The sequence below is a fragment of the Serinus canaria genome, chromosome 25 (assembly GCF_022539315.1).
Source record: "Serinus canaria isolate serCan28SL12 chromosome 25, serCan2020, whole genome shotgun sequence".
In the NCBI taxonomy this organism is placed as follows: domain Eukaryota; kingdom Metazoa; phylum Chordata; class Aves; order Passeriformes; family Fringillidae; genus Serinus; species Serinus canaria.
Window position 1 is genome coordinate 11,631,340 of NC_066338.1, and position 24,081 is coordinate 11,655,420.

General features: G+C 52.3%; 1 long non-coding RNA gene across 1 annotated transcript; it reads left to right on the forward strand.

The window, feature by feature from the left end:
* Positions 1-7,881: 7,881 nt before the first annotated feature.
* On the forward strand, positions 7,882-23,386 carry LOC127060716 (uncharacterized). The gene is made up of 3 exons (XR_007780022.1): positions 7,882-8,025; positions 17,443-17,488; positions 23,310-23,386. It is a non-coding gene; the product is annotated as an uncharacterized LOC127060716 (long non-coding RNA).
* The last annotated feature ends 695 nt before the right edge of the window (positions 23,387-24,081 follow it).

Sequence of the window (24,081 nt, forward strand, 5' to 3'; positions counted from 1 at the left end):
AGTGAGGATTTCTGCAGGGAAAACGTCCTCTCGTTGGGCGTCGGTAGCTGCGAATTTGCCAAGAGAGGGGGAATAGAAAGGGAATTTCAAATTTTTAAAATTCCCTTTCCATACAGCGTTGTCCACGTTTCCAAACTCACGGGAGGTTCGCAGGAGCGTCGGCTGAAATTAATAATAATAATAATAATAATAATAATAATAATAATAATAATAATAATAATAATAATAATAATAATAATAATAATAATAATAATAATAATAATCCGGGATGAGCAGAAATGGTCGGGGTAACACACGGCTCCTCCGCCCGCGGCTGTGCAGGATGTTCGTCGTTTCTGGCCATTCGCAGTAAAGAAATGGATTTTTAAAATATAATAGTAAGAGTAATAATTTAAAAAACAATAAAAAATCCTGGTAAGTCGGGAATTAAAGAGGAATGGGGTAGAGGAATGCAGAGAGCAGCGACCCGGACGGGGCTGGGAAAAGCGGCTCAGCTGCCGAGGTGGAAAGGAAACTGCAGGAAAAGGCTTTTCCCAAATATTTAAAAAAAAAATTGAATTTTATCTAAAACCCTGGAAAGAAAGAAGGGAAGAGACAGCCGCACTTCCCTCTGGTTCGCTGTTATTCAGCCGGGCTCAGGCGGGCTCGCGGGGACGCTCCGTGCCCCGGGGCTGGGCTGCTGCCGCCCCCACCGCCCCCAGCCCTCGCCGAGGTTTTGTTCACTTTGGGTGCTTTTATCTGTATTTTTATCACTTAAACCAAACCACAAAACAGGGAATTGATTCCTGATTTTGAGTTCATTCTCGTTATTCGGGCGTTGAAACGGCGGGCAAATGGGAGAAAATGTCATTTATTAGGGGGAAAAAGAAAATAACCCTGAGTAGGGAAGAAAATCGGAGCCCAAGCCGAGACGGGCGTTATTTTTTAATACAATTCGTGGAAGGAGGGGAACAAAGTCAATTCCCAAATGGAGAGGGAAGCCCAGCGCCGGGGAAACTTTGGGAGATGCCACGGGCGAAAACGCTCCCCTGGCCGGCAGAAAAATCCGCGCCTTGCGCTGCTCCTGCCGTGCCCCCCCAGCTTTAATCAACCCGCAGGAAATGCCAGGGAGACTTTGCCCCTAATCTCTGCTTATCGAGCGATAAAAAGCCCCGCGATGCTCATGAACCCGCAGGGAACCGGGGAACTCGCGGTCCAGCGCGTGTGCCGGGGATCCCCGCTGGACCGAGCGGGTTTTGTTGGTAATAAAACGCAAGAAGTCCGAGGTTACCTTTAACACTCCCTGGGGCCGGGGCTGGGGCTCTCCGAGCCCGGCTCGGGCCCTCCGCGTGTCCCGGAGTTACCGGGTTTTGGTCCCGGGTTTTATTCCCGGGCCGGGCTGAGGGCACGGCGCCCTTTGGGGAGCGGCTCTCGGGCCGGCGGAGGAGCCCCGGTACCGGGGCCGGGCCGTGCTGCTCGCCAGGCGTTTATGGCAAAGGGAGAAAATATTGATTGGAATTAAAGAGCAAATTGGGAGCAGGCGCAGGGCCCCGGCCCGCGCCCCCCGAGTGCTCTGTGCCCCCGCGGCTCGGCTGCTTTCCTCCGAAATACCCTCAAATAACCTTTTTTTCCCCCGTTATCCCCGTTCTCCCGCACGCCTCACCCCTTTCCCACCCCCAAAGGCTGCTGCGGTTCTCTCTCCCCGAGCCTCCGTGGCTGCGGAGAGAGACGCTGCCATATTTGCATATATGGTAATGAGCTCCTAATTGCCAGGCTTGCTGCGCTTTGCCGATCGATTTCGAGCCATCCAGAGGTTAAGGAAGCTTGGAAATAGCGCGGCTCCGTGCTCCCCCCAGCCGCGGAGCCCCCCCGGCCGCCCCCCCGCGCCATGGAGCTGGCCCCGCATTTGCATCCCAACTTTTTTTAACTCTCCCACGTACACTTTACGTATCGGCTACGTGGAGGCTCCTCGGCCGCTCCTATATATCCGTACGCCGGGCACGGCCCCCGCTCCTCCGCTCCGCCGGCGGCTCCGGGCTCGGGGCCACCGCCAGAACCCGCGGGCGAGCCGGGCAGGTGAGGGCAGGGCAGGGCAGGGCAGGTGAGGGCAGGGCACAGCGGGCAGGTGAGCGAGGGCAGCTTGGGCAGGGCACAGCGGGCAGGTGAGCGAGGGCAGGGAGGGCAGGCAGAGCCGTGCGGGCAGCCTGGCACGCAGGGCACTGAAGGGAGGGCGCCAGTCCAGGATGGTGACCAGCGCAGGCAGGACCCGCTGGCCATCGGGGGCATCCCCCAGGTGGGTGAAGAAGTCGGGGTGACCAGGGAGAAAGAAGGGAGGCCGGGCCGTGCTCCCCCGGCCCGGCATCGCCCACCCACCCCCGCCCCGCGCTGGCGGCCGGGCCGGGGCGCGGAGCCCCCGCGGAGCCCCCGCAGCCTCCCCGCGCCCGCGGGGCCGGCCCCGCACAGCCGGACAAACAATGTGAGACTTGGAGGAACAAAAGCGGCGGGGCTTGGGTTGCTGAACACGTCTGAGGCCAGACGAGCCGCGCGATTTATTGGACTCGGTGAGAAAACCATAATAATAAAAAAAAAAAAAAAAAAAAAAAAAAAAAAAAAAAAAAAAAAGGGGGGCGGGGGGTGGGGGGGGAGGGGGAGAGGATTCTCAAAGCGTCTTTATTACGGGCTGGGGGCCGCAGCTCTGCGGGGCCGGGGGGAAGATGCCCCGGGAGCGGGTCCAGCTCCTGCCTGGGGCTGGGGCTGCGGGGTCGGAGTTGCTCCCAGATCCCCGGGGCAGGGGGAGCTTCCTTCCCTGTGCCCTTTTCTCTTTCCTCCCGTCCCATTCCGGCATCCGAGAGGAGAAAGTTTGGGCACGGCCGAGCGCCTCCATCCCGCGGCCCCGCGCTGTTCCCTCGGCCCGCGGGTGACCCAGAGCCACTTTGGGTGAGGGATTCGCTTCTTTCATCTTCTCCCTGCTGGAGAATCCGGATTTGGGGCGCGGAGCCCCCCCTGAAGCCCCCCAGGGTGCCTCGGGCAGGGGATGGCAGCGGCCTGGCCGTGCCGGGGCTTTGTGCTTTGCTCCAGGGGATGCTCCCTCCCGGGAGGGACGGGCCGAGGGACCCCCAAATCCTCGCTCCTGCCAGCGCCTTCCCCGCGGGGGTGCCCGAGGGTGCTCCGGGGGTCGGGCCGAGCGGCGGGGAGGGAGAGGAGGGGACACGGACACGGGGGAAGCGGGAAGAGAAGGGTCCTGGTGCCCCCATTCCCTGGCACGAATTTGGGAGGGGTGGGATGCCCGGAGCTGGATCCCAAATTTGGAATAAGGAAATGGCAGCGAATGAAAGGCGCGTGGAAATAATCCCAGGGCAAAGGTTCCGCACATCCTCCCGCACGAAGGGGGAACGATTCCTCCCCAGCTCGGGAACTTCTCCCCGTGCGTCGTTTCTTAAATTTCTCCCCCCACCACCACAAGGTGGGAGCCGCTCCATTAATACCCCTAAACGCCGAGAATTCCTGCCCTGGAGCAGCCCTGCTAAAGCTCCCCCTCCTCAGGCCGTGCACGGAACCCAAATTAAACTGGTTTAGAGGTTTTTTAGAAGTTACTGAGGACAAACGTGAGGCTCCGGCCAAAATTCTCCTCTCTGTTGCAGCGGGCCCGGGTGTTCCAGTCCTGCCGCCGATGGAAAATCCCGCATGGCTTTTTTTTTTTTTTTTTTTTTTTTTTTGTTTGTTTGTTTGTTTATTTTTTCCTGCCAAGGAAGCGTTAATCTTCATTTGAATTTTAATTTTTATTTTAAATTATATTTTAATGCTTATTGCCCTTTTTTTGTTGTTGTGGTTGTTTTGGTTTTGGTCTTTAAAAAGCCTCATCCCTGCAATCTGTCCTTGATTCTTTCCTCAGCGAGGGGAAGAAGCTGCGCTCAAAGAGTGCGAGGGGAAAAATCAACCCGGGCTTATTTCGGGCTATTTTTCGGGTCGTACGTAGACTCCCGGCTCTGCCAAAAATGCCCATGGTGCCACCGGGTCAGGTCCTGCCCAGCTCGGCTCCGTTTTTAGCCCGCGGAAATTAAGTTTTTATATATGCCCTGGTGTGAGTGGAACTTTGAAGGCTGGAAATCCTCAAATCTGCCGTTCAAAGGGAGATCCCGCGGTCGCGGCGGCTCCTTCTGCTTCCTTGTGGTTTGGATTGGGTTTTTTTCCTCTAGAAAGACAGCAAAGCACGGAGCAGGTTTTTATTTGCCAAGACACTCAAAACACACCCGAGCATTTTCTGCAAATCGCTCGTGCCCTTCCCTGAATCCTCCCAGATCGGGTTGGTTCTAACGCGATGTTAAATAAAATTGGAAATAAAATTGCGCTGTCATCGGGGTAATCCCAGGATGAATCCAAATTTGAAAGCGAAATCCCTGTTTTTGCAGCCTTTATCAGGATAAATCACAAAATTCGTCGTGTTTCTTCTTTAGGCATTTTTTAAAAAATAATGCTAATTTCTGGAGGGGATTGGGATAGAAAATAAGAATTTAAAAATGTGAATTTATTGGAGAAGGGAATCAAAAGAGGGGCAGACGTGCTGTTGTGTCCCTAAAATCCCACTTCATTTTGTGTCCCTAAAATCCCGTTTCATTTTTGTGTCCCTAAAATCCCATTTCATTTTTGTGTCCCTAAAATCCCATTTCACTGGCGCTGGGGAATGGGCACAGCCGGCCCCGCCGGGACCCCACCGAGCTGCTCCACGGCCCCGGGGGCTGCGTGGGCACCGCGGGAGCTGCTGCGTTTTTAACCCACCCCTCTCGGCTTCTGTTCCAGGAGCTCCCCGGCCCCGGCTCCGGCCCCCTGTGCCCTCGGAGGAGAAGCCGCCGGCCCAGGTGGGTGATGGGGAACCGCGGAGGGAGGAAAAAAACCGCGGGCAGGGGTCGAGCGGCCCCGGCAGGGCTCGGGGAGGGTCCCTGCCCTGACAGAAGTTGGAGACCGTGATTTGGATGGGGGTGCAGGTGGGAGGACCCCTGGGTGCCTCCAATGGGTGCTGCAGCCCCTCCCTTCCCCCGGGAGCACCCACCGAGTCTTCCCGAAATCTGCTTTTTCCTCCCAGCTAAGCCTGGAAGGACCAAGGGAAAGGGGAAAGGTGCAAGACGGCACCCCAAAAACCCTTTTGTGCAGGGTGGGCTCGCAGAGAACCGGGCAGGAGGCCACGGGGAGGGGCTGTCGGCGGAACAGCCTGAAGAGCAGAGCCCCAGGGCTATTTTGGGGCTTTTTTGGGGCTATTTCCACACCCCCAACCCCCTTTCCCCACTTCAGTGCTGGGCCTGGTGGGGGCCAGACCAGTGGGTTCCTATTTTTCCCAGTGGGGGGAACTGGGAGAGAGGGCCCTGGCAGGTCGGGCTGGCTGCACCGGTGGTGGCAGTGGGAGAATCCAGCTCCAGAAAGAGACAAAAGCCATGAGTAACTTCCCAGCCCAAACTCCCAGACCCAAAACCAGCTGGAAAAAAATAATTCCAAGGTAAAGAAATCTTTAAGAGAAAATGAAAAAAAACCAACCAACCAAACAAACAAAAAACCCAAACAACCCAGCCCCAATCCTCTGTTCTTGTTCAAGGAAAAATCATGGTGGGTTTTTTTCTTTTTTCTTTTTTTTTAATGGGATCTATATTATAGCAGGGAAATCAAAGGGTAATTAACGGTGGGGTTAAAACTAGAGAAGTAAACCTGCGTTTGATTCCATCCGGGCCCTGGCACTGGCACTGGGTGGTGTTCGCCTCCCCGAGAAGGGGAAGCCAGGGAGGCTGAGCCTGGGGGGCACAGAGGTGGCGAGCAGGGACATCGGTGCTGGCAGGGTGGTCACGGCTGGGGCAGGGGACACTTGGTGCTGCCCAGGGCTGGTGGCCGTGAGCGGTGGCCGGTGGCGCTGGGGGTGGTGGCGATGCCCATGGCAATGAGGAGCGCCGCGCTGAGCCTGGTGGAGTCCAGGCGATGAGCGTGGCGATGAAGAAGATGATGATGATGATGATGATGATGATGATGATGATGAGGGTGATGTTGGCGATAGTGGCGATTGAGGGTGATGCTGGACGTGCCGATGGCGGTGGCACCGGGCGGGAGAGGCCGGAACGGCGGAGGCGGTGGCGGCGATGGGGCAGGCGGGGGTGACGGACGGCTGCGGGGCCGGGGGGCGATGCTGGGACCGGGGGTGCCAGGCTGGGGTGCCAGGTTGGGGGGTGCCAGGTTGGGGGGTGCCAGGTTGGGGGGGTGCGGGTGTGTGCGCGCGGCCCCTCCCCAGCCCATTGATGAAGCGGGAGCGCTGCAGAGGGGTGGGAACCGCTCGGGTGACGTCAGGCGGGCCCGGGCCAATCAGCGGCGGCGGCGAGGGCCGGGAGTGTGAAAGCATGAATGAAAAGTGCCGCGCGCCGCTCCCCCCGGCGCAGAGGCTGCGGGCAGCGGCTGCGGGCAGCAGGTACGAGCCGAGCCGAGCCGAGCCGAGCCGAGCCGAGCCGAGCCGAGCCGAGCCGAGCCGAGCCGCCGGCAGGGCCCCCGAGCCGCCGCGAGGGCCCCCCGCGCTGCCGCGGGAGAGGCGCGGGCGGGGGCGGAGGAGCCGCGGGGTCTCGGCGGAGCGAGGGCTCCGCGCTCCCCGCAGCGAGAAGGGTGAAAGAGGGATGCAGGTGAAGGAGGGATGGAGGGATGGAGCGGAGCAGGTCGCTCGGCGAGGGGAGGGACGCGGGGGTGGAGGCGGGCGGGAGGATGCGGAGTGCGGGAGGGATGCGGGTTCCTTCCCCGAGGAATGGAGGGATGCGGGCTGCCCTGGAGAGGAGGAACGGTGGGGGGATGCACGTTCCTCCCCGGAGGAAGGAAAGGGTGGAGGGGCGCAGGTCACTCTGGAGAAGGAGAATGAGGGTTCTCCCTCGCCCCAGGGGAAAGGAAGGATGGAGGGAAGCAAAGCCCCCGAAGCGAGGACGGAGGGATGCGTGTTCCCCGCGAAAGAAGAAAGGACGGAGGGATACGGGGAGAGGAAAGCGAGGAATGCGGTTCTCTGGCGGGGGAAAGCCGCGGTCTCCCCCTGAACGAACGGAGGGATTCGGGTCCCGGTCCCTGCCCGAGATGCGCGGTCCTTGCTCAGGGCCGGGGTCCTGAGCCGCGAGCAGGAGTCGCTCCCTTCCTTCTTTCCTCCCTTCCATCCCTTTCATCATTTCCTCTGTGTTTTCGGTGTTTATTCATCGCTATTCCCCCAGATCTTGGCTGAATCCAAAGCATCACAAGTTACTATTTATATTAACCGGCAGGTTTTTCTCGCAGTCATTTTGTTTAGAGAGCGTTAAACACATTTGTGGGTGGGGAAATGTCCTTTTGGTCTTTTATGCATATTTTAAGTTGTGGGTGCAAATTATATTTGCTTAGATTATTACCAGTTTGAATGCATTAATTTGATAGTTATTAAAAATAATGTGGGCTTAATTCTCGGCACCTGCAGAATATCATTTGGTTTGCAAATGAAACAAATTGAAACTCGGCAGAAAATAGGCAGCCCTTGCATGGTTATCCTGTAATTCTGCTCCAAATTGCGTTTCCTAGGGGCCTGATCCCGCCTGTCCCAGCGATGCTCAGGACTCTGTGCCCTGGGCTGCTCGGGCTGCAGGAGCAGGGCCGGGGCTGGAGCTGTGTGAAGACATTACGGATCTGGCTGCTAATATTTGCATCTCTTTTTATTCGTTTTCCTCCCTCGTTCCTTCCTTAAAAGCCACGTGCCCCCGAGCCCCTGGAGAAGAGGAGGTTGGCTTTTTCCTGCTGATGCTGTAGACTCCAGGGGTTGGTTGTTATCTTTGGTTATCTAGCTGTATGAGTGGTGTCGATTCTTCATAAAGCTAGATAACCGAAAGTAAAAATAACCCCATTACACGCCTGAGGAGGATGTGGAGAAGAAAGGAAATTCATCAAAAGGAAGAGGAGGAAAAGAAAAATATTAAAAAAAAAAAAGAAACAAAAAAAAAAAAAAAGAAGAGAAAGGAAATGAGAGGCGGAAAAAATGGGGGAAAAGACAACTTTCAGAGACTGGAATTAAAACCCGAGGTAGGATTTTTTTTTTTTTTTTTTTTTTTAAGAACCTATTTGCCTCCTGTGATTTTAAGAGTTTACTGGTTCTGGGCATGTGAAGAAACCGTCTGTGTTGAGAAAGACAAAGATGTTGCCGCTCTCTCCTCGGCCGTTAACCGTAATTGAATTAACAAAGTAAAACTTCCAATCAGATTATGAATTAGTTAAGTCCAGGACCCAGACTACAGATCAAGGATGAACTTTCATTGCATAACCAGTCCTAGAGCATCAGAGAATCCATAAATCAATACAGATTACTGTGTTGGATTATCTGTTTAATAAAGCAGCAACAGAGCAATGTTTATTAATGGTTGTTTTGCAAATATGAGTGCTGGATTCTTTTTCCTTTTTTCTACCTTCCCTCCCCCCTCTTCCCTATCTATTCTACAGATACATAAATTTTCCTCCCTGACAGCTATAACTTGATATCAGTATTAGAAAGAAGGATATGGTGATTTGTAAAATGGTTTCTTGCAGTTTTCTTTGTTTTTCTTCCCTTGTGTCTCTATCCAAATGCTTTCTTTCTTCTTTTAACCCTTTGTTTATGAATGTTTCTTTGAATGGACTCAAGATTCTAATTTGGGGATTTACAAGGGAGATTATATATATATATATATATATATATATATATATATATATAATATAACTTGTGTGTGGAGCCGCATGAGACTAATTGGGGAACTTGATTTTGCTTAATTTATCTTCTCTGCAAATTGATGTTGGTTCTTATCCCTCTTTAATGGATTAGGTGTCAACCCCTTCCCTATGGAAACTGGGATTTTTTTAATCTGCTCTACTGTGGAAGGGAATTTTGAGTCAAAGAGGTGAACTGGGTGCTTCCCACTTGCTTTTAATAATCAGACTGGGTGCCTGAGATGCCACCTACAAATCACAGCAACCTATTGGAAAAGGTGTCTTGATCTTGCTTAGAAGAACACAAAGTTTTCATGGTGGATTAAGATAAAATAATATCAGAACAGTGATTCCAAGGAGGAAAAAAAAAACCAAAACCAAAACCAAAAAGACTTTATAATAATAAAGAGCTAATGTGGGTGATGGCACCTGAACTAATTTTGGAAAGGAGCAATTATAGCTTTGTGACTTTATGAAAACCCTCTGGTGAGGGATGTAGAAATGAGCTGACTTTTGACCTGTGCTGGACCCGCTCGCTTCGCTCATGTGCTCCTGGGGAACTAAAAACCCAAAAGGGCAGAAGGAACTGTGCCTGGCCCTTCCTTCAGGGAAGGGCTGTGGTGCTGGCTGTGACGTGACAGATTTATCCTCCTTATGAATGCTTGAAATTAATAAACAAGGTCTTATTCCCCCTCACCCATGGCCCTGTGATTCAGAACAATTTAGCACATGTGTTGAGTGGAGCTCTGTGATGATCTGCTTGGGGAAAGCTTAGGGAGAACCTTCTTTCCTTCTTCCCTCTGGGATTTTGCCATTGTTCCTGGTGCTGGCGGTGGCAGGGATGTAGGGAAGGTTTTTCAGGCTCTTCTTTGATTCCCTGCTCTCCTTTGCCATCCTGCTGCTCCTCCCCGGGGGGAGTGAGGTGCTGCTCTCCTGGCCAGAGAGGGACAATCCAGAGGACAGGGCAACAGGGGCAGCTCCATGGGCAGGGAGAGGAAGGGGAGACCTCCTCCATGGATGCTCACAGCCTGAGCATCTCAGGGTGGAGTTGGACACCCTTGGCTTTGGTGACAAAGCGGTGACAAAGCTCTTGGCACGGAGCTCTCCTCGCTCATCCTTCCCAGGCCAGGAGAACTCCTGCTGGTCCAGCTGGGTGCTGCCCACCCAGCCAGGCTGGTGCTCCAGGATGGGGCTGAGATGTCGGCGCCGAGCAGTGGCCCCAGGGCCGGGTGCGAAGGGGCGCGGTGGCTCCAAGGGGGACAAGGGACTCTTATTGGGGGTGAGCCCTGGGAAGCTGCCATGTGCCATCCACCATTGGCCCGTGGCTTCCCTCAAGGAGGGGAAAAGTGCCTTTTCTCCAATCAGGGGCTGGGAGTGCTGCTGTGGGAGCATCTTTTGGTGCTCCTGGGTGACCAATCCCGGGCTCTGCGGCGCTGCCATAGGCTGCTTTGGATGGTGTCACTTCTTGGCTCTAACAAAGGCATGAGCAGGAGTGGGGGGATGTAAACTGGGACAAGGATGAAACTCCTCCAAGAATTTAGCAAACCATGTGTGGAGGGCCTGGAGCCAGGGGCAGGAGGTGCCTGTGCTGGTTGGTGATGGAGAGGGTGGGTTTAAAGCCCACCAGGCCCAAGCTGCCTCTCTGGAGCTTTTGCACCTCATTCCCAGCTGCAAAAAGCTCCATTTAAAATGCTTGTGACCCCCACTGCCAGTCAGGGACATGATGACACTGTGGAGCTGAAGCACCTCCATGCTCATCACCCATCCCTTTGTGCTCCCAGCCTGGCAGGGAAATGGAATCGGTTCCAGCCCCCTCAGCCCTTGGATGGGTCCCTGGAGGTTCCTGGTACCCCAAGCTTTGCTGCAATTTCTGGGTGCTGTTGGAGCATGTCACTCTTTGGCTGGATAGAATTTCTTTTTAATCTGAGTTTTTGTTGTGGTGGATAACCACTTCCAGTGGTGGAAGTGTCTGTGTGACTGTGAGCTGGGCTCTCTCCAAGGGCTTTGGAATAGTCTTGCAAATAGCTGATTTTTAATTTTTTTTTCCTCCTTTTCTCCCTGATTTACTCCTGGAGTGCTCTAGCAGTAAGCCCTGCGTGTTTGCGTGACATTGATCCAAATTGCAGTTTACATGTGGCCGTTTAAGCTTGCTTGGACACTATGATTTGACTGGTTAACACTCAGCACTGTCTACTCTGCTCTCCCTTCTGGCCACATAACTGCTGGAGACATTAATAGGAGACACACTCGTTTGGGAGCGAGGTATCAGCTCTCCACCCCGCTCTCTTGCTTAGCAGCAGTTTGGAATTGGGGGAAAAAAGGGAGAAAATGCAATACTGGTTTTTCTGTGATTCAGTGAGCCACTGAGGAGAACGAGCCTATACAAAAACAATTGTTAAAAATTATGAATTTCGCTCAGTGGATCCCCTTTAGCTTCTGTCTTGAATGCTTATGTTGGCAGTGCAGAAATGCAGCAGAGCAGTTTGGTGCTGAGGCCAAAGCCCTCTCATTGTACGAGCGCTGTGGGTCGGGGTCTGGCAAAAGGGCAGAAATTCTTGTGCTGGTTGGTGCTGCCAGTGGAAATGAACTTTTACTTTGTGATGGACAAAATATGTGGTTTTTTTGACATTTCGTATTTGAAAATTCTCAGCTAGGGATGATGAAAAGTAGCTTAAGAAAATGTTTTTTTAAAAAATCATGATTTTATAGTGTTCGAGGAAAATAGACATTTCCCCATTGAGAGGATTTTTTTGCTGGCATTTTACAGTTTAAGACTGAAAACAAAAGGAGGCCCTGGTGGCTCTAGCTCTTTGGTACATGAAGTGTCCCTTGTCCTCCCTGCACGGTCCCGTGCAGCCTGGCTTGGGCAGGTGTGGAATGGCGCTGCAGTGCCACCACAAAGAAATCCCACCAATACCATAGAAATTTGCATCTATCTATTTAATTTCGAAATGCACAGATTGAATTCCTTCCCACAAGCAGTCGCAGCTGGATTTGGAGGGAGAGGGGATGGTTTTTAGAGATGCTCTCACAGCAGGGCTGGCTGCCAGCCGTGACTTGTTCCCAGCTCTCAAAGCTCTGCTCTTTTTGGGGTGCCGCTGATCGAGCTGGGTTTGGGGGCATCTCTGTGCCAGGGAAAGCGTGAGGGCTCTGCCACGGGCACCTACAGGGTCAGAAATGCTGATGGAAGCCTCCAGCTGCCCATCCGGGGCTGAGAGGGGAGCACATCTTTGTGCTGAGAACAGAGTCTTTCCTCTTCAAACAATCAGGGCTTCAAACCCCTGAGCGTTTTCAAGGGAGCGATTTTTATGTCGGGATTATGATAAAGCGGCTGAGTGGGCGCTAAGCCGCCATAGGAATCAGATCAGGCCCTGCTTTAATTTCAGCGAGTGGCGGTGTGTGGGAACGGAGGCTGGGCTGATGCTCGGAATTAACCGGCTGGGCTCTGGGCCCCGCTGCCCCCGGCTCGGAGCTCAGCCTGCAGGAGGCTGGGCAGGATCCTCTTGTCCTGGTCCCCAGCGCGGCTTTGCCCATCGGGTCTGGCACTTCGCAGGGTGCTCTGCAGCGCCCTGGGGTGATTTTGGGGTGGCCGGTGCCCGTCTCTGTATGGCAGGAAAGGAGATTTCTTGAATGACTCGAACGCGGTGCTGCGTGCCCGGCGCACGGGGCCGGGCGGCTCTCCCGCACCCCGCCCGGGGGAAGCGGCTGGCAGTGCCCCGAGGGGGGGACGGCTAGAAGGAAAATGATGAGCTCTGTGCTCCTCAGGCTGCTGAGGAGACGGGAGCCAGCGGGCAGGTGGCTGAGATGCAGCCGGGGTGATTGGATGTGAAAGCGGAGCTCGGTTCTCGCCGCCCGCGCTGGCAGCTCCGCGCTCCCATCGCCGCGGCCGCGGCAGCTTCTGCTGGCCCAGGCTTGTGCTGCCAGCGTGCGGGAGAGGGCTAAATATAGCCCTGGGGGGCATTTCGGATTGCCCGGAGGGATCTTCGGGGACAGATCTAGAAAGGGACGTGTGCGTGTGAGTCCCGACACCTCTCGCGGGCCGAGCTGGGGAAGGGGCGGCGGCCGCGGGCAGGATCTGCTGCGGGCAAGGCTGGCATGGCCCTGGATGGTTTTGCCCGAAAAGAGATGAGAAACGTTGTTTTAGGGTGACAGCTGTGGAGAGGGATGCCCGAATCCTGGGATTATGGCTGGGGGTGTCCGTGTGTCTGCAGGGCTGGCGGGGAGGTCTTGGACCGCCACTCCTGCTGAATCTGGCTATCGGTGGATCACCGACTCTTGCTCACTGTTATCAGTGGATCACAGTCCCTTGCTCACTGTTATCGGTGGACCACAGTCTCTTGCTCACTGTTATCGGTGGATCACAGTCTCTTGCTCACTGTTATCAGTGGATCACAGTCCCTTGCTCACTGCTATCAGTGGATCACCATCCCTTGCTCACTGCTATCAGTGGATCACCATCCCTTGCTCACTGCTATCAGTGGATCACCATCTCTTGCTCACTGTTATCAGTGGATCACCGACTCTTGCTCACTGTTATCAGTGGATCACCATCTCTGGCTCACTGTGTAACCCCAGGATTTACCCTGCTACAGCTGGGAGCAGACTGGGACCTGGCATCTGTAACTGTACAGCTCAAGCTGTGTAATCCTCACCCAGCATCGACAGCCAGGGCTGGAGCTTCCACTTTGACAGCCCAAGCTGGGTGTAAAAATAATTGTAATTCCACTTTTGGGGGTTTGACTATGGCTGGAGCAGGGACAAAAGGAGCAGTGCAGGATGCTGGTGCAGGAGGAGGGAGCATCCATGTTGGGTGCATCTGCTGCCTTTTACTGCTTGGTCTCGTGTGGTGCATTTTTACAGGCAAGCAGAGGACATATGGTGGAGCTTGCTCTGGGGTAGGGAGAAAATACAGTTTTCAGAAGGGGGAAAAAGTGCTGATTAATAAGTGTTGGGAATGAAAAAACTAGATACTCTTTGGTGGTGGACTGGCCTGGTTTTGAGCCCTGTGTGGCTCCAGGGGGCTGTTGGCTCATCTTGTGGCCTTGAGTTGTTTAGGTCAAGGCAGGTAAATCAGGCTTAATTTGACCTTCAGCAGGTTCCTGCCTGCTGGAAGCTCATTTTTTATTGAAAAAAAACAAACTAAAACAAAAAACCAACCAACCAACCAAAAAAAAAAAAAATCCACAAGAAAAACCCCACCAAAAAACCAAACCAAACCAAACCAAACGAAACGCCAACCCCCCCCCCCAAAAAAAAAAAAACCAACCAAACCACAAAACCTTTTCTGGATCAGTGTGTGAGCTCTGGAAAGGGAAAGGAGATCCTTCAGATCATCTTCATCCTTTTGGAGGCACAGAATGCTCTTTGGGAAGGAGAAAGGGTTGTCCCTAAGGAATCTGCTTTGTTTCATCTGCCTCTTCCCCTCCGTCTTTTAGTAAATTTCTCTGTTTTGGTGGACTGAAATATTCTGCTTTTGCAGTATTCCATAGGAGAGGATTGTTTTAGGGATTCCCGGGCTGAAGCAGGAATGTGTCTGAGCCAAACAACCTTCTTCTGGCATCAGCAGGCACCAGCTGCTTGGGAGGAAAGTGCTTGAAACCCTACAATTATGGGATAATGTATTCCAAGAGAGTTTCTTGGCTTTCCATCCCTGGGCTGGAGAGTTTATATTCCCTCCCTGATCCTTGTAAAATGTTGCTGAACTTGGATGTTCTTGTCACCTGCTCCTCGATGGGGACAATCCCACAGCAGCAACTGGCAGGGCTTGAGGCTGGGCAGGAGGGAAAAAACCCAAATTTTCTGGCATTTGTTTTGAATTTTGTGGCTCTGCTTGTGGCAGAGGAATCTTTGAAAAGACCTGGAGGGGCACGGCCCTTCCACAGCCACGTCTAGAGCCAGTGGAAAAGCCACGGGGAATTAACAATAGAACCTGGATTGTTCAAGGGAATTAGGCACGAAATTCACTCAGGAGCTTTGGTTAGTCCTGCAGGGCACTGTCAGCATCCAGAGCAGTTTTCTTCCTGCTGGGGCCTGGCCAGAAGGCACAGCAATTGTCTCCTCTGGCTGGGGACAGGTTTGAGGGCTCGGGACTGGAGAGGGACCACAGAGGACGGGTGGCCCTGGGCCACCACCCCACCCCAGAGTTTGTTCGCAGACAAACTCCAGTCCTGGGAGATTTTTCTGCCTTCTTTCCCCTTGTTTTGCCTTTGAAAAACCCTGCTAACATCCACACACACATATTTTTCTTCTTCTTCTTCATGAAAAAAGGTCTTTCCAGCATCAAACCCTCCCGTGTGCAGGAGCAGGGCTGGCTCTTTCTGGAGGCAGAGCTTTCCCATGGAGCTGTGCATTTCTGGATGCTCTTTGCTGTAGAAAATCCCTGGTTTTTGGAGGTGAGGGAGCGGGAGGAAGCCTGTCCAGCCTCTCTGTCCAGCCTGGCCGAGGCTCTGACAGGATGGGGACAAGCTGGCAGAGATTCCAGAGTGAAAGCAGGCTGCCTCCCTCCTCTGGTGCGAGGCATGGCCACGGAGCAGGTTGCCATGGAGAACAGGGATTATTCTGCGCGTGTGTGTGTGTGTGTACAGGCTGGGGGGGAATATCGTCATTTTTTTTCCTTTTTTTTCTAAAAAAACCCCATTTCTGATAGAGTGCCATTCCATCAGCGGCCATGCTCACCCGACCTTGGGAGCTACAACCTCCAACCCCATCCCCATCCCCTCCTCCCCTGCTGCTGCTGCCCCAGCCCCTCCATCGGACTCTTATCTCCAATAATCCCCCCGTAAGAGGGCTTTCTGCTTGTTATGACACCCAGTGAAAGCGTGGGAGAAAGATCCTTTCTTCGCCCTTGTCCTCCACAGCCAGCCACTAGCCTGAATGGGAGGCTTTTTTGTGTCTCTGTGTGCCTGACTAATTGAGCTGAAGGACTTGCGTCTGGAAGGGCTTGAAAGGGACTTTTGTTGCCGCTGCGGAGTTTGTGGAAGGAGAACGAGCTCTGCTTTCTTAGGGAACGCGGCTCCTGGGCAAATTTGACTCTCGAGTGCTCACGCCTCCCAGTTCTTTGGGAAAGAAAAAAAAAAAAAAAGGGTGGTGGGATTGGATTTTTTGTGTTGTGTGTGGGGTTTTTTTGGGGGTGATTTTTTTTTTTTTTTTTGAGCGTTATTGGCAGCCCCCGGGCGCTGGAAAATGAGTCTGGCAAAAAGAGAAAGGAAAAAAAAAAAAAGAAAATCACCCTGGCCCTGGAAGGTTGGTGAGCTGGCTGTAAAAAAAGGGGTTGGTGAGATGAGTTAAAACTGGCTAAAAATAACAGTATCAGAAGCCCTCCAAAAATAACAGTATCGAGAGCTCTTGCCTCCAAAAATAACAGTATCGAGAGCCTGTGCCTCCTGCAGCTTTTAAAGCCTGATAATCCAACCCCAAATCTCCTCTAGGATTCCATGGGAAATTGTTTTGTGGTCCAAGGATGCTTTCACACCCCGTAGCAGCCAGAGAGGAGATGAGCACCAGCCATCACAGGAGAGTTTAAGTGGCTGCTGTAAAATTCTTCTTTTCCTCTCGGCCTTAAGAGGAGTGATGAAAAGTTGGGATTCTGCCTTAAATTGGTGTCAGGTGGTCCCCAGGTGGCTGTTGGCAGCGCCAGTGGCAGTGTGGGCATCAGGAATGTGACAGCCCCTACCCCACATCTTCCTTAAAGCACCCAACATCCTGCTTGGTAGGAAAACCAAGAGGTTTTATAACAATTTGGGAATTTAAAGGCTCTTTTCCACTGGGAATTTTGGACTGTCATCCCTGTCGGGATCTCCTGCTGCACTTTTGTTCCCATCAGGAGAATTTGGTGTTTCCATGTGTCCAGGATATTTTCTTGCTGCCTTTGTAATTTTTCATGACACTGAATTCTTTCAAAGACCTTCTCCAGCCTGTCTTTTCCCCGTGGTGTGGCTGTGCAAAACCTGCTGCTAAGTGTGTCTCCTGGAAAACACCCTCTGGCAAGGAGGGAGCATGGGGTTTGGGAGGAAAACAGGACTTTTGAGGCACAAAACTCCTTGGCATGTGGCAAAAAGGCTTTTTAAGTGCCTGGTGGGAGAAATGGGGAAGAAAGTGGCTGTATGGGGTCACTGTGTTCCTGCTGCTTATTTCCCATGGGATGTGCAGCCCCTGCACGTCGCTGAGAAACCGCTTGGAATTATCATCCAAAATATATTTTCAATAAATAGATTTCCACTGTAATTTCTCAGCACCTCCCCTTGCCCCTTCTTCCTTTATTCCATAGACCTTGAAGGTCCCTCCACACAAGAAATTACTGTAGAAGCTGCCAGGGCCCATTCCACCCCGGTGTGGAATGAACCCTCACAGGGTGTGTCATTGATTTCTAATGGCAAGGGGTTAAAAGGTGTTGAAAGTTGTATTTTTTAGTGAGTCATGTAGGGGCTGCAAATGCCCAGGGCACCTCTTTTCCTACCCTGCACCCAAAGGCTGCAGTTGGGGGTCATCAGGAGTTTTCCAAGGCCAAAAAGGTGCATCAAGGATGGGGGAAAACCAGAACAAACGGGTTTGAAACAGATGTAGACGCGAGTGGTGAAATTTGATAGAGAGGGAAGGTGAAGGCAAAGAGAGCTAAATAAAAAAAAACCTCTCAAAAATTTAAAAATCACTTTTGGAGATGGAACCAAACGCCTTTGCACGTGACTCCACTTGGAGTTTTTAAATGCAGCAATTTCTGCTCCAACATTGTGCTAAACCCAATCTTGGTTTTGTGTCCTGCAGCCCGAGGCCTGTCCTGCAGCAGCTCCGGGGATGCCCACCACACCAGGTATGTGTTAATGCATCCTGACTCCTTCCTGGGCCAGGAAATGACAATTTCTGGGTGTTTGGGTGCTCATCAGGCAGCACCTGAGGAGTTTGTCCTGTCAGCCCCACGCCAGGATAATTCAGGGTTGGTCATTAGTGCAGAGCAGCTCCCGGCCATGCCTGGGCATTGCTGCACCCCCAGCATCCCCCAGACCTTTCTTATAGTTTTGAATTTAATTTTTTTTGTGTGTGTGTTTGTTTGTTTATTTTTTTTTTAAATATACTTTCCAATAACTAATTAAAAAAGAGAAAAATCACCCAATTCCACTTTTAGAATGAGGTGTGAACTTGGAAATTGGGGCTTGGAGTCAAAACAAGATGGGGGGAGCAGAGCAAGGCTCCATCTCCAATGGGCTGGAGCCAGTAGATGTAAAGAAAACCAAATTACTGATGCCCTTTAAAAAAAAATATTATTCCTTTTCTATTTTTAATTTTTTAAAATTCTATTTTTAGTAAGGAAAGGGTTTTGCCAAAGTGCACACCTCAAGTGTATTTTACCCTCTGCAGAGACCTTATTATGCTGGAACTAGCTTAGTGAAATAAAAGGGTTTATTTTTTTTATAACTGACCAGTAGTTCTGCACTCATACATTTCAGAGCACAGCAAAGTGACTCTAAACCAATAATTTTTGTGGTGTCTCAAACCAAACCCTTAAAATTCAGGAAATTGTTGTCCTTGCACAGATTATTGCTGCTGCACTTAATACCTTGCAGCTCAAATGACAAGAGATTTTGAGCAGATTGGGAAAAAAGATCAAATGCGAAAGGAGGTATAAAAAAGAACAGAAAAATCGGGAGGTTTTGGAACAGATAAGGAATAATTCTCAGACAAAACACAGCATTAATCCTAAAGTGCTTTATTATTGTGAATCAATACAATGTTGCTATAAAATATTTAGAATTTTGCCATGCATCTGTTTCTCTGTAATATTCATAATTTCTGCAATTCCAACATTCAGTGAGCACGAGGTCACCACCTGGAATTTCCTTGTTTCAGTTCCCAGCACTGGCGCCTTCTCATCTTTGGGGCAGGGATCGGGAATCAGGATTTTTACAAAGGTTTGGAGGAGCGGGGCACTGAGGCCACGCAGGTTTTTAACTCACTCTGGGCATGCCAGGATGCTGGACAGGTCACGGGGATGTGGACTGGGACCCCAGTGCCATCACTGCCACCCTCTGCTCCTCCCTCCCTCTCTCCCCAGAGGACCACGGGCTCACGCAGCACTGGGGGAAATCATCATTTAATTTTTTTCCTCAATGAAAACACTGGGAAAGAAAAAAAAACAAAGGAGCAGAATGGAATCTTGTTGCATTTTGTGACTTTGTTCCCAGCAGAAGAAGAGCCAGGGGCTCCAAGGCCAGCCCAGTGAGAGGGCTCGATGTGAGCAGCCAAACCCTTTTGGCTGCCAGGACCTTCTCTGCTGCACCACCGGAGGGTTTCACCTTCTGCCAAGAGTGGCCTGCTCTTCTTTTTTCCCTTCCCTTCCATTCCCTTCCTTTTCTTTTTTATCCTTTCCTTTATTTTCTTACCTAATATTTATTTAATTTTATTCTTCCATTTAATCTTTAATTTTCCTTTTTCTTTATTTCCTTTTAATTTCCTTTTAATTTTCCTTTTAATTTTCCTTTTAATTTTCCTTTTTAATATTTCGTTTCCCTTTCATTTTATTTCTCCTTTTTTTGCTGCTGTTTCCCTGTGTTCTTTCCTTTGTTTTCTTTTCCCATTTTAATTTCCATTTTTCCCCCAATTTCAAGCTTAAGCCTGCTTTGTCTTGTCTCCTGCCGGAACGTTTAACGAAGGGCCAGCCGCTCCCACGCCAGTAGGGTTTTTTTTATTGTTGCTGTTGGTATTTTCCTGGTGCTTTGTTCCACCCTCCCCACCTCGGTGCCCATCGAGGGGTGCGGGTCGGGGTGCCCACCATGGATGGGGAAGCACAAAGCCCCAAGGAAGACACGAGGGCTCTTGTTATCCTGGCCGTGCAGGAAAGAGTTAACCCATTAGAAATTCTGAGCCCTTCTTCCGATAGTTAAACCTGATTTGCATGCATTTGCATAATGAATGTCATTTGCATTCTTGGAGGTTGGCTACTTCTGTGGGAAAAGTCAAAGCGGGATTGCGGGGAGGGTGAAGGGGGGTCGGTGAAGAAAGAAGGGAAGATTTTTTCCCCGCACCCCCGCGCATCCCTGCCCCTCACCATCCTCACCCAAACGCTCTTTTCCTTCCCCTCTTTCCCCCCATTTTCCCCCCTCGAGGCCTTCCTCCCTTCTCCCTTCCGCAGGACACAAAGGCAGCCATCGCTGGCTAGGCCGTGCCGAGGCCAGGCGCATCCTCTCCCGCTTGCCCCCCTTCCCCTCCTTTAATTTCTGCCTCTAATTCCATCTTGGCTCCCGTTCCCGGCGCCCTCGCGAGCGGGGGGCTGCGGCCCCGGCCCTCCCCTCCCCGTGGGTGCATGCGTGCTGAGGGGAAGGCAAGGTGGGAGCCACCATTTTAGGCAGCTGCTGTGTAAAATGGCCGATTCGCCTTGGCCGGGCCCAGCCACACGGGCAGGAGCGTTCCGGTGGCTTCCATCACTTTCCAGCGGCTTCCGTGGGATGGGACGGAGCCGCTCGCGGTGCTTTGGGTGCCGCGGCCTCACCGTGGGGCCTTTGGGCTTGAGGGGCTCATCCCGGTCTTCATCCTCGAGGGGCTCATCCCGGCCTTCATCCTCGAGGGGCTCATCCCGGCCTCGAGGGGCTCATCCCGGCCTCGAGAGGCTCATCCCAGTCTTCATCCTGGAGGGGCTCATCCCAGTCTTTGGCCTTGAGGGGTTCATCCCAGCCTTGCCATGGGGCCTTCAGCCTTGAGGGGCTCATCCTGGCCTTCAGCCTCGAGGGGCTCATCCCGGCCTTGAGGGGCTCATACAAGCATCCCCACAGAGCCTTCAGCCTCGAGGGGCTCATCCCGGCCTCGAGGGGCTCATCCCGGCCTTGAGGGGCTCATCCCGGCCTCGAGAGGCTCATACCAGCATCCCCACAGAGCCTTCGGCCTCGAGGGGCTCATCCCAGCCTCGAGGGGCTCATACCAGCATCCCCACAGAGCCTTCAGCCTCGAGGGGCTCATCCCGGCCTCCCCTTCAGCCTCGAGGGGCTCATCCCGGCCTTCAGCCTCGAGGGGCTCATCCCGGCCTCGAGGGGCTCATCCCGGCCTTGAGGGGCTCATCCCGGCCTCGAGGGGCTCATACCAGCATCCCCACAGAGCCTTCAGCCTCGAGGGGCTCATCCCGGCCTCCCCTTCAGCCTCGAGGGGCTCATCCCGGCCTCCCCTTCAGCCTCGAGGGGCTCATCCCGGTCTTCAGCCTTGAGGGGCTCATCCCGGCCTTGCTGTGGAGTCTTCAGCCTCCAGGGGCTCATCCTGGCCTCACATTGGGCCCTTTGGCCCTGAGGGGCTCATCCCGGCCTTGAGGGGCTCCTCCCGGCCTCGCCAGGATTTGGGATTTCCGTCTTCCCTCTGTCACCGGGATGTCACAGCCACAAAACCCCCCAGCCAACCTACACCCCAAAATCAGCCTCTTTTCACCACATCTCCTGGTTTTGCACCACCAAAGGCAGCTCTATCATCTTTTTTTGCCATATATATTAAAAAAAATATCATTCAAAGTACCCTCCGTGCCTCCTGTGGGGCTTGAGGCTTGGCTGCAGGATTTTTTCCTGGATGCACTTTTTGTTTCATTCTTTGTGTACTGCGATACCATTACTGAAACAGCTGTTTAATTATCTTTTTACCCCTCCTCCTTCTTTTGGACTAGAAAAATTCAATAGCCTCATTTTTTTTCTGTTGCTGAAACCATTTCATGGCTGTTTAAGAAAGGGGGGAAGAATCAATGTGAAACAAGAGTGACTTCATCCCCTCCTGCCATCCTGGGCTGAGGCATGAGAGGCTTCACCTGGTCCAAGGGATCTGTGGGCACAAAGTTATTGTGCCCATGTTAATCTGAGAGAGGGGAAAAAGAATCTCTTCACACAACTGGTGGGAAGTGATTAATTTTACTACAGCACCAGAAATATATTGGGGTGTTTTATCTGAAGACCCATTGCAAGGGGTTTGTGGTTTAGGTGAAAATCTCAGTGTTCCATGAGGCCACGTTTGTTGTTCTTTTTTAATTTCTCCCCATCCCTCTGTTGCCATGAGACCTGGAAACTTAAAAGCCTAAATATGCTAAGTGAGTTTAACCCTGGTGTGACGGGAATTTTGAAAGCAGATTAAAACCAACTCCAAATTTATCCCTAGAAGAAAAAATAAATCACATTTTTTGCTTGCGGGCTGAGGCCGGAGTCCCAGACACACCTGGCTGGGGGCAGCCCCGTGGGGAGCGTGGCTGGGCTTGGCTCTAGCCTGGTCCCTGGTGGGGTCTGTGGGGTGGCAGGGGCTGGGGAAGGGGGGATGTCACTGCTGTGTCCCTTCAGCAGGAGCTGGGGAGGGCCATGCGCTCCCCTCTGCCTGCCAAATGTGCTTAGTCAGGAATGGGAAATACTTCCCTAAAACTTGCAAAAATGCACTAAGGCTCTTAGCCCTTGGGCTAAGCTGCAGCTACTTAGTCCATTTCTCACTGCTTTTATTTATAAACTTCAGGCTGTGCTGGGGGATTTTTCCCCCCTTCCTTTTCTCTGGTTCTTTCCCTAGGATGGGGCACAGGAAGGTGTCGGAAGCGGAGCTGGGAGGAGAGGATGAGTCTGGGCATTGCTGCTCTGCCCCCTCCAGTGCCACTCACCGGCTTGGCACCACTGAATTTCCCCAGGATCAGATTGTCTCTGATTTCTGTAGTGTTAGAGATGATTTATGGGACTGATGGCCAGCAGAACAAGGCCTTTCTCTGGCCCTTCCTCCGTCAGTTCTGCACGGGGTATCTAAACCCATGTGTAGCCTGTGAGTGGCCATAGCTGGAGGCAGAGAAATCTTAAATTAGCCAACCAAAACCACTACACAGAGTTTATACACATGGAAAGTACATCAAGTGGATATTTATATATTATTGAAACATAAACCAATTCTGTAAGGACCCTCCAAAGCTTCCAAAGGGTCAGGGCTGCTCACTTTTGGTATTTTCAAGCAGGGATGAGCAGTGCTGGAGCTTTGCCCCTTGGTTCCTCTGCATTGAGGGTGGCAGTCACTGAGTGCATCCCGAGAGGCTCCTCCTTTGGTCCAGGACTCTTCCCTCAATGGGAACCAGGGTGCTCAGGACAGCCAGGATAAATTCCCCAACCTCAGGGGGCTCTGGCCTTGGGTTTGGCTTGGGGCCTTGGTGCAGCAGTACTGCCCTGGGCAGGGAGGGAGGCCTGGAGAACACAGCTCCCCAGAAGACAAAGAAAGAATAAAGAAAGTGGGGTTTTTTGACTTAGATTTAGGGTTTTTGGTCCTGCTTGTGGCTTTTGATACTGGAGTTGGTTTTGCTACAGAACTGCAGTGAGATGCTGGCTGGCACCACAGCTGGCAGGGACAGGGAATGGTGCAAGAAGAAATTCCAATTTTCATTTCATTTCAAATTTCATTTCATTTCAAACAGCCATTTCAAATTGCCCCAGAGCAGAACCCAGCTCCTCTTGCTCTCTACATGGCTAAGGCCCCACAGAGGCACCTCAAATTAGGAAAGTAGCCCAGTTTCAAAGATGCTGAGAGTTTTCCTGATGAATTCTCTTCCTCATTCTCCTTTCATGTCAGAAGTGTGGCTGTAATCTCCCTGTCCTGGTGTAATCCAGCCAGAGAACATGAGTCTGACATTTAACATCCTCTTTTCTCTCTCTTGCCAGGCTGGACCTGGGTTCACCTACCTGCTGCTCATTTTCTGACTGACAAATTATCTCTGGCCCTGGTGAGACTTCACTGGAAATGTCCTGGTAAGGGGATTTTAAAAAAATTTGGGTTTTTTAAAAAGCATTTTCCTAAACTTACACTGGGTCTGGCACCAGCAGGCTGCTGGGATAGGCTGAGTGTCTCCATGGCAAGTGCTTGGGGACTGGTGAGAGCTCATGGTGGGGAAAAAGAGGAGCCAAAATCTCCGTGGTCACCAGCACCTTCCTTGCTGACTATCTGGCCCAAAGTGTCAAACACCTGGATTTTTTTCTGTGTTTAACATCTTTTTTTTTGTGGGTTTGTTAACTCCTAATGCCCAAGCCTTGGGAGAGGTGTCTGTCTCATCCACAGGAACAAACACAAACAGGGGAGGGGTGGGGGTTTTCTGTTAAATGGGAAGGGGATAATAAAGGCCTTTCTGTTGTGTTTGGTTTTAGCTCAGATTGGCTCATTAATACATGAATCAGGAGTGGGGGTTACGTGGAAAACCCCACCCTCCAAAAGCCACCAGGAGCTGAGCTGCCAGCAGGACCTTGCCTAGAGGGACCCTCAGCAGAAGCCCCTCACCACGGCTGATCCCAACTCATCTTCCTCCTCTTCCTCCTCCTCCTCTCCCTGCTCTGCTGGCAGACCCTGGCCTGGAGCGTGACGTGGATCCTGAGGGACACCAGTGCCTGTCCAGGCTGACCAAGCCAAACCTCGGCGTGGGGACACAGCACCAGCACAGGC